Here is a 10,316-nt window from a genome sequence, read left to right as displayed (position 1 = left end):
AGGGGCACATTGGAACGTTAGTGACAATGTTAAGTGTCACTAACGTTCTCGAAGGATGGCAAGCCTACGTTAAAAGAGCCACGTTAACTAAGTTAACGTGGACTCTAACGTAGGGAAGGGGGAGGCTTCTCAACGTTATTGGGAAAGTTGAGTCCCAATAACGTGTGCGAAGGACAAAGAGGCAACGTTAGTGGCAACGTTTGTGCCACTAACGTTGAGGTTAACGTGGCTCTTACTTGGGTAAGGAACGTTAGTGAAAAAGTTGAATGTCACTAACTTTCTCGAACCCATATTTTCACTAAACGTTAACACCACTAACATCCTGAGCTAAAGTCTCTGCCCACTTCACACTTTCTCTCTGCAAGTAAAGCCAAGCCCAATGAAGAAGATAACTGCTTCAAACTCAAGATCCAAAGGCTCAGACCCAAGACTTGAAGAACCAACTAGAAGAGTAGAAGAGTAGTATATATAGGAGTAGCTTTGAATTAAATAGGGAGTTGAAAAATATAGGGAGCCTCTGGGCATAGAATTACTCTCTGTATTTACTTTCTCTGCACTTCTAGTATCATCATGTATTCTCCATCTTTGTTTTCATTTTCCAGAGCTATGAACAACTAAACCCCTTTCATTGGGTTAGGGAGCTCTGTTGTAATTTGATGGATCAATACTAGTTTTCATTATTCTTCTTCTATCTTTTCTCTTGATTTTACTTGAAAGCTTTCGGTCTTCATCCAATTGGGTAGTTATCTTGGAAAAGAAGCTATTCATACTTGGATCTCTTCTGAACCTTGAAAGAGGAATGAAGAGATCAAGCTAGAAATGCTTTCTCATGCTGGACCAAATTGGGTTTGGATGGATATGTGACTATAATCCTCTCAACACTTAATTTGGGAAATGCATGTGGTATAATCAGTGACCATACTTCATCTCTTCTCATGAGCAATTGACCAAGGAATTGGCTATTGATCAAGATTTGAGAGATTGAATTACAAGAAATTGTAATTCAATCACTTAAGATTGCCAAGGAGATCAATGAGTGTATTAATTGAGGAAGAGATGAAAAGGAAATTGATCCGGAGAATACAACATCTCCTGAGCCCAATGAACTCCCCATTTCTGATCTTACCCATTCTCTTTATTTTCTGTTACTTACTTTTATGAGCAATTCCCCCATTCCCATTTACAATTCTGCAATTTACTTCAGTAATTTACTTTCAGTTCTTTAATTCTAGCATTTACTTTTTCTGTCATTTACCTTCCCACCATTTTATTTTCTGCAATTCTAAAATCAAATCCTGGATTCGCTCAACTAGAACATTCCTCTAATTAAAGTTGCTTGATCAATCAATCCTTGTGGGATTTGACCTCACTCTATTGTGAGTTTTTACTTGACGACAAATTCGGTACACTTGCCGAAGGAAATTTGTTAAGAGACAAGTTTTTCATGCATCAAGTTTATGGCGCCGTTGCCGGAGATTGATTGTGCATCAACAATGATTAGATTGGAGGATAACTAGATTGAGCATTTTATTTTTGTTTGATTTAATTTTCTGTTTGAGTCATTTACTTCCTGTTTTAGTTAATTTCTTTCCTTCCCCCTACTTTTTCTTTGTTATTTACCATTCATCTCACTAACCCACTAACTGTTTGATATATTGCATCACTCACACTAACAGTAATTCTAACAGATATACTTTCTGCACCTATTCTCTTTGCTTGTACTTGTTGGTTGTATGACAGGGAGAAAAAGCGAGGCTTCAACTTCCTTTGATTCTGAACTTGAGAGAACCTTCCTTAGACTAAGGAGGGAGGCAAGAGAAAAACGTGTAGTTGGTGCTGAAGAAGAGGAGGAACACTTTGAGGAATACTTTGAACCAAACATGGAAGAAAACATGGAAAACCATCACGAAGAAGAGGCTCACAACCATGGCGGAAGAGGTCGAGCAAATCATGCTGGGGAGGATAGAAGAGTTTTAGGCTCTTACATCAATCCAAACCCAGGAAACTGTGGAAGTAGTATTCAAAAGCCAACCATCCATGCCAACAATTTTGAACTAAAACCACAGCTCATCACCCTTGTTCAGAACAACTGTTCGTTCGGAGGAAGTGTCCAAGAGGACCCCAATCAACATCTAACCACCTTCCTGAGAATATGTGACACAGTGAAGTCTAATGGTGTTCACCCTAACGCCTATAGACTGCCCTTATTTCCATTCTCACTCAAGGATAAGGCAGCCAAGTGGTTGCAGTCTTTCCCAAGGGAGAGCTTGACAACTTGGAAAGATGTGGTGAACAAATTCTTAGCAAGATTTTACCCTCCTCAACAAATCAATAGACTGAGAGCTGAGGTCCAAACTTTCAGGCAACAAGATGGTGAGACTCTATATGAAGCATGGGAGAGGTTTAAAGACCTAACAAGGAGATGCCCACCAGATATGTTCAATGAATGGGTACAGCTGCACATTTTCTATGAAGGACTCTCTTATGAGTCAAAGAAAGTCGTAGACCATTCATCCGGAGGATCTTTGAACAAGAAGAAGACCATTGAGGAGGCCATAGATGTCATTGAAACAGTAGCAGAGAACGACTATTTCTATGCTTCCGAAAGAGGGAACACAAGAGGTGTAATGGAGCTAAACAGTGTAGATGCTCTGCTGGCCCAAAACAAGCTCATTACCCAGTAGCTGGCTGACCTCACCAAGAAGATGGAGAGGAACCAAGTAGCAGCAATCTCCACTTCATCAACAACCTAAGAAGGAGTGAATGAAGAAGTAGAGGGTAGTTAGGAGCAAGCCAACTACATTGGGAATTCACCTAGGCAAAACCATGATCCTTACTCCAAGACCTACAACCCTGGATGGAGAAATCACCCAAACTTTGGGTGGGGAAATCAACAAGACCAAAGCCTTGATCAAAGATGCCCAAATCCAAACAATGTAGCCCACCAACACTTCACATCTAGACCATATCAACACCCCCATAACAACACCTCTTCACATTCATATCAAGGCCAGAATAACCCTCCTCAGCCTAACTTATCATCATTTGATGAAAGAATCTCAAGGATTGAGAATCTACTTGAAGGCATAAGCAAGGAGATTCAAGACAACAAGGTGTTCAAGGAGGAAGTGGGAGCCAGTTTCAAAAACCAGGAAGACACAATCAAGAGGTTGAAATCTCAAATGGGGTATCTCTCTGGTGCACGAAATTGTGATCTCCAGGCTCGAACAAATCCTGGTAATGGCTTCAAAGCTTGGTGCTCTGATCTTAATTCATAATCGTCACAACTTCGATACAACTAACCAGCAAGTGCACTGGGTCGTCCAAGTAATACCTTACGTGAGTAAGGGTCGAATCCCACGGAGATTGTTGGTATGAAGCAAGCTATGGTCACCTTGTAAATCTCAGTCAGGCAGATATAAAGTGATAATGGAGTTTTCGAAATTTAATAATAGAATAGGGATAGAGATACTTATGTAATTCATTGGTGAGAATTTCAGATAAGCGAATGGAGATGCTTTTCGTTCCTCTGAACCCCTGCTTTCCTGCTATCTTCATCCAATCAGTCTTACTCCTTTCCATGGCTGGCTTTATGTGATACATCACCACTGTCAATGGCTACTTTCGGTCATCTCACGGGAAAATGATCCAATTCCCTGTCACGGCACGGCTAATCGTCTGGAGGCATCACCCTTGTCAATGGCTTCATCTTATCCTCTCAGTGAATAATATGCTCACGCACCCTGTCACGGCATGGCTGTTCATCTGTCGGTTCTCGATCATGCTGGAATAGGATTTACTATCCTTTTGCGTCTGTCACTAACGCCCTGCAATCGCGAGTTAGGAGCTCGTCACAGTGATTCAATCATTGAATCCTACTTGGAATACCACAGACAAGGTTTAGACCTTCCGGATTCTCTTGAATGCCGCCATCATTCTAGCTTACGCCACGAAGATTCTGGTTAGGAGATCTAAGAGATATTCATTCTAGCTTGATTTCATGTAGAACGGAAGTGTTCGTCAGACACGCGTTCATAAGGAAGAAGGATGATGAGCGTCACACATAATCATCACCTTCATCACGTTCTTGGGTGCGAATGGATATCTTAGAAGCGAAATAAGAAGAATTGAATAGAAAACAGTAGTACTTTGCATTAATCTTTGAGGAACAGCAGAGCTCCACACCTTAATCTATGGAGTGTAGAAACTCTACCGTTGAAAATACATAAGTGAAAGGTCCAGGCATGGCCGAGATGGCCAGCCCCCTAAAACGTGATCAAAGGATCATAAGGTAATCCAAAGATGCCTAATACAATAGTAAAAGGTCCTATTTATAATAAACTAGTCACTAGGGTTTACATGAGTAAGTAATTGATGCATAAATCCACTTCCGGGGCCCACATGGTGTGTGTTTGGGCTGAGCCTGAGTGTAGCACGTACAGAGGCCATTTGTGGAGTTGAACACCACTTTCTGTGCCAGTTTGGGCGTTCAACTCTGGTTTTGGATCCTTTTCTGGCGCTGGACGCCAGATTTGGGCAGAAGGCTGGCGTTGAACGCCAGTTTACGTCGTCAATTCTTGGCCAAAATATGGACTATTATATATTGCTGGAAAGCCCTGGATGTCTGCTTTCCAACGCAATTGGAAGCGCGCAATTTCGAGTTCTGTAGCTCCAGAAAATCCACTTTGAGTGCAGGGAGGTCAGAATCCAACAGCATCAGCAGTCCTTTTTCAACCTCTGAATCTGATTTCTGCTCAAGTCCCTCAATTTCAGCCAGAAAATACCTGAAATCACAGAAAAACACACAAACTCATAGTAAAGTCCAGAAATGTGAATTTAACATAAAAACTAATGAAAACATCCCTAAAAGTAACTAGATCCTACTAAAAACATACTAAAAACAATGTCAAAAAGCGTATAAATTATCCGCTCATCACAACACCAAACTTAAATTGTTGCTTCTCCCCAAGCAACTGAAAATCAAATAGGATAAAAAGAAGAGAATATACTATAAATTCCAAACTATCAATGAAACAGAGCTTTAATCATATGAGCGGGACTTATAGCTTTTTGCCTCTTGAATAGTTTTGGCATCTCACTTTCTCCATTGAAGTTTAGAATGATTGGCATCTATAGGAACTTCAGATTTTGAATAATGTTATTGACTCTCCTAGTATAGTATGATGATTCTTGAACACAGCTTTTTTTTATGAGTCTTGGCCGTGGCCCTAAGCACTTTGTTTTCCAGTATTACCACCGGATACATAAATGCCACAGACACATAATTGGGTGAACCTTTTCAGATTGTGACTCAGCTTTGCTAAAGTCCCCAATTAGAGGTGTCCAGGGTTCTTAAGCACACTCTTTTTTTTTTTTTGCTTTGGACCTTGACTTTAACCGCTCAGTCTCAAGTTTTCACTTGACACCTACACGCCACAAGCACATGGTTAGGGACAGCTTGGTTTAGCCGCTTAGACCAGGATTTTATTCCTTTAGGCCCTCCTATCCCCTGATGCTCAAAGCCTTGGGATCCTTTTTATTTGCCCTTGCCTTTTGGTTTTAAGGGTTATTGGCTTTTTCTGCTTGCTTTTTCTTTTTCTTTCTATATTTTTTTTTTCGCCTATTTTTTTCTCTTTCTTTTTTTTTTTTTTCTGCAAGCTTTGTTTTTTTTTTTGCTACTTTTTCTTGCTTCAAGAATCATTTTTATGATTTTTCAGATTATCAAATAACATGTCTCCTAGTCATCATTCTTTCAAGAGCCAACATATTTAACATTCTTAAACAACAACTTCAAAAGACATATGCACTGTTCAAGCATACATTCAGAAAACAAGAAGCATTGTCACCACATCAATATAATTAAGTTAAGTTCAAGGATAACTTCGAAACTCATGTACTTCTTGTTCTTTTGAATTAAAACAGTTTTTATTTAAGAGAGGTGATGGATTCATAGAACATTCATAACTTTAAGACATAGTTACTACTACTAATGATCATGTAATGAAGACACAAACATAGATAAGCACATAACATAGAAAACGAAAAACAGAGAAAGCAAGAACAAGGAATGAGTCCACCTTAGTGATGGTGGCGTTTCCTCCTTGAGGAACCTATGATGTCCTTGAGCTCTTCTATGTCTCTTCCTTGTCTTTGTTGCTCCTCCCTCATTGCTTTTTGATCTTCTTTTATTTCATGAAGCATGATGGAGTGCTCTTGATGTTCCACCCTTAGTTGTCCCATATTGGAACTCAATTCTTCTAGGGAGGTGTTGATGTGCTCCCAATAGTGTTGTGGAGGAAAGTGCATTTGAGGCATTTCCGGAATCTCATGGTGATGAGCTTCTTGCGCCTCTTGAGCTCCATGACTGGGCTCTCTTGCTTGCTCCATCTTTTTCTTAGTGATGGGCTTTTCCTCTTTAATGAGGATATCTCCCTCTATGTCAACCCCAGCTGAATTGCATAGGTGGCAAATGAGGTGAGGAAAGGCTAACCTTGCCATGGTGGAGGACTTGTCAGCCACCTTGTAGAGTTCTTGAGGTATAATCTCATGAACTTCCACCTCTTCTCCAATCATGATGCTATGGATCATGATGGCCCGGTCTATAGTAACTTCAGACCGGTTGCTAGTGGGAATGATTGAGCATTGAATAAACTCCAACCATCCTCTAGCTACAGGCTTGAGGTCCAATCTTCTTAGTTGAACCGGCTTGCCTTTGGAGTCAATCTTCCATTGAGCTCCTTCTACACATATGTCCATAAGGACTTGGTCCAACCTTTGATCAAAGTTGACTCTCCTTGTGTAGGGGCGTGCGTTCTCTTCCATGTATGGCAAGTTGAACGCCAACCTCACATTTTCCGGACTAAAATCCAAGTATTTCCCCCGAACCATTGTAACATAGTTCTTTGGATCCGGGTTCTTACTTTGATCATGGTTCTTGGTGATCCATGCATTGGCATAGAACTCTTGAACCATTAAGATGCCGACTTGTTGGATGGGGTTTGTTAGAACTTCCCAACCTCTTCTTTGAATTTCATGTCGGATCTCCGGATACTCATTTCTTTTGAGTTTAAAAGGGACCTCAGGGATCACCTTCTTCTTGGCCACAACATCATAGAAGTGGTCTTGATGGGCTTTGGAGATGAACCTTTCCATCTCCCATGACTCGGATGTGGAAGCTTTTATCTTCCCTTTCCCTCTTCTAGAGGATTCTCCGGTCTTAGGTGCCATCAATGGTAATGGAAAAACAAAAAAGCTATGCTTTTACCACACCAAACTTAGAATATTGCTCGCCCTCGAGCAATAAACAAAAGAATAGAAGAAGAAGAAGAAGAAGAAGAAATATGGAGAGGGAGAGGGAGATGTGGTTTCGGCCAAGAGGAGTGTAGAGGGGTGTGTTGTGTGAATTTGGTGAAGAATGGAGGTCTTTATATAGGGAAGGGAGGGGGGTATTGGTTCGGCCATATGGGTGGATTTGGGTGGGAAATTGGTTTTGAATTTTGAAGGTAGGTGGAGTTTATGAGGTAGGTTTATGGGGAAGAGTGGATGGATGTGAGTGGTGAAGGTTTAGTGGGGAAGAGAGATTGAGGTGATTGGTGAAGGGTTTTTGGGAAGAGTGTTTATGGGGTTGTGTAAAAGAGAGTGGTGAGAAGAGGTGAGTGGAGGTAGGTGGGGATCCTGTGGGGTCCACAGATCCTGAGATGATCCTGTGGGATCCACAGATCCTGAGTGGATCCTGTGGGGTCCACAGATCCTGAGGTGTCAAGGCATTTACATCCCTGCACCAATTTAGGCATGCAAAATGCCCTTGCACACAACTCTGGGCGTTCAGCGCCAGGTTGGTGCCCATTTTGGGCGTTCAACGCCCATTTGCTGCCATTTCTGGCGTTGAACGCTAGAACCATGCTTGTTCTGGGCGTTCAGCGCCAGAATGCTCCCATTCTGGGCGTTCAGCGCCAGAACTATGCTCTGTTCTGGCGTTTGAACGCCAGACAGATGCTCCTCCAGGGTGTGATTTTTCTTCTGCTGTTTTTGATTCCGTTTTTGATTTTTTTGTTTATTTTGTGACTCCACATGATCATGAACCTAAGAAAACATGAAAAACAATAAAAATAAGAATTAGATAAACATTGGGTTGCCTCCCAACAAGTGCTTCTTTAATGTCAATAGCTTGACAGTGGGCTCTCATGGAGCCTCAGAGATGTGCAGAGCTTTGTTAAGACTCTCCAACACCAAACTTAGAGTTTGGATATGGGAGTTCAACACCAAACTTAGAGTTTGGTTGTGGCCTTCCAACACCAAACTTAGAGTTTGACTGTGGGGGCTCTGGTTGACTCTGCTTGGAGAGAAGCTTTTCTTGCTTCCTCTCCATGGTTGCAGAGGGAGATCCTTGAGTTTTGAATACAAGGGAGTTCTCATTCCATTGAAGGACTATTTCACCTCTGTCAACATCAATCACAGCTCTTGCTGTGGCCAGGAAAGGTCTTCCTAGGATGATGGATTCATCCTCTTCCTTTCCAGTATCCAGGACTATGAAATCAGTAGGTATGTAAAGGCCCTCAACCTTTACTAATACATTTTCTACTTGTCCATAAGCCTGTTTTCTTGAGCTGTCTGCCATCTCTAGTGAGATTTTAGCAGCTTGCACCCCATAGATTCCCAGTTTCTCTATTACAGAGAGGGGCATGAGGTTTATACCTGAACCAAGGTCACACAGAGCTTTAAAGATCATGGTGCCTATGGTACAAGGTAATATGAACTTTCTAGGATCCTGTCTCTTCTGAGGAAATGCCAGTTGGTCCAGATCACTTAGTTCATTGATGAACAAGGGAGGTTCAACTTCCCAAGCATCAATGCCAAATAGTTTGGCATTCAGCTTCATGATTGCACCAAGAAACTTGGCAGTTTGCTCTTCAGTAACATCCTCATTCTCTTCAGAAGAGGAATACTCATCAGAGCTCATGAAGGGCATAAGGAGGTTCAATGGAATCTCTATGGTCTCTAGATGAGCCTCAGAGTCCTTTGGTTCCTCAGAGGGAAGCTCCTTATTGACCACTGGACGTCCCAGGAGGTCTTCCTCCTTGGGATTCACGTCCTCTCCTCTCCTCACAGGTTCGGCCATGGCGCTTATGTCAATGGCCTTGCACTCTCCTTTTGGGTTCTCTTCTGTATTGCTTGGGAGAGTACTAGGAGGGATTTCAGTGATCCTTTTACTCAGCTGGCCCACTTGTGCTTCCAGATTTCTAATGGAAGACCTTGTTTCATTCATGAAACTTACAGTGGCCTTAGATAGATCAGAGACTAGATTTGTTAAGTTAGAAGCATTTTGCTCAGAGTTCTCTGTCTGTTGCTGAGTTGATGATGGAAAAGGCTTGCTATTGCTAAACCTGTTTCTTCCACCATTGTTAAAGCCTTGTTGAGGCTTTTGATCCTTCCATGAGAAATTTGGATGATTTCTCCATGTTGAGTTATAGGTGTTTCCATAAGGTTCACCTAAGTAATTTACCTCTGCTATTGCAGGGTTCTCAGGATCATAGGCTTCTTCTTCAGAAGATGCCTCTTGAGTACTGTTGGATGCAGCTTGCATTCCATGCAGACTCTGAGAAATCATATTGACTTGCTGAGTCAATATTTTATTCTGAGCCAATATGGCATTCAGAGTATCAACCTCAAGAACTCCCTTCTTCATAGGCGTCCCATTACTTACAGGATTCCTTTCAGAAGTGTACATGAACTGGTTATTAGCAACCATGTCAATGAGTTCTTGAGCTTCTGCAGGCGTTTTCTTTAGGTGAATGGATCCACCTGCAGAAGTGTCCAGTGACATTTTTGATAGCTCAGATAAACCATCATAGAATATATCCAGGATGGTCCATTCTGAAAGCATGTCAGAAGGACACTTTTTGGTCAACTGTTTGTATCTTTCCCAAGCTTCATAGAGGGATTCACCTTCTTTCTGTCTGAAGGTTTGAACATCAGCTCTAAGCTTGCTCAGCTTTTGAGGAGGAAAGTACTTGGCTAAGAAAGCTGTGACCAGCTTATCCCAAGAGTTCAGGCTGTCTTTGGGTTGAGAATCTAACCATAATCTAGCTCTGTCTCTTACAGCAAAAGGGAAAAGCATGAGCCTGTAGACTTCAGGATCTACTCCATTAGTCTTAACAGTATCACATATCTGCAAGAATTCAGTTAAGAACTGAAAAGGATCTTCAGATGGAAGTCCATGAAACTTGCAGTTCTGCTGCATCAGAGAAACTAATTGAGGTTTCAGCTCAAAGTTGTTTGCTCCAATGGCAGGAATGGAGATGCTTCTTCCATGTAAA

The 10,316-nt window shown here is 41.7% G+C and overlaps 2 non-coding genes across 2 annotated transcripts; one reads left to right on the top strand and one right to left on the bottom strand.

Annotated features, from left to right (window-relative positions):
• Window positions 1-2,333: 2,333 nt before the first annotated feature.
• LOC112731039 (small nucleolar RNA R71) lies at window positions 2,334-2,440 on the bottom strand. Its single transcript, XR_003166835.1, has one exon. It is a non-coding gene; the product is annotated as a small nucleolar RNA R71 (small nucleolar RNA).
• A 7,437-nt stretch (window positions 2,441-9,877) lies between these two features.
• On the top strand, window positions 9,878-9,985 carry LOC112730938 (small nucleolar RNA R71). The gene has a single exon (XR_003166738.1). It is a non-coding gene; the product is annotated as a small nucleolar RNA R71 (small nucleolar RNA).
• Window positions 9,986-10,316: the final 331 nt, after the last annotated feature.

Source organism: Arachis hypogaea, chromosome 12, assembly GCF_003086295.3.
Source record: "Arachis hypogaea cultivar Tifrunner chromosome 12, arahy.Tifrunner.gnm2.J5K5, whole genome shotgun sequence".
In the NCBI taxonomy this organism is placed as follows: domain Eukaryota; kingdom Viridiplantae; phylum Streptophyta; class Magnoliopsida; order Fabales; family Fabaceae; genus Arachis; species Arachis hypogaea.
The sequence above is the reverse complement of the archived record's forward strand: the minus strand, read 5'-3'. Positions and strand labels throughout refer to the sequence as shown.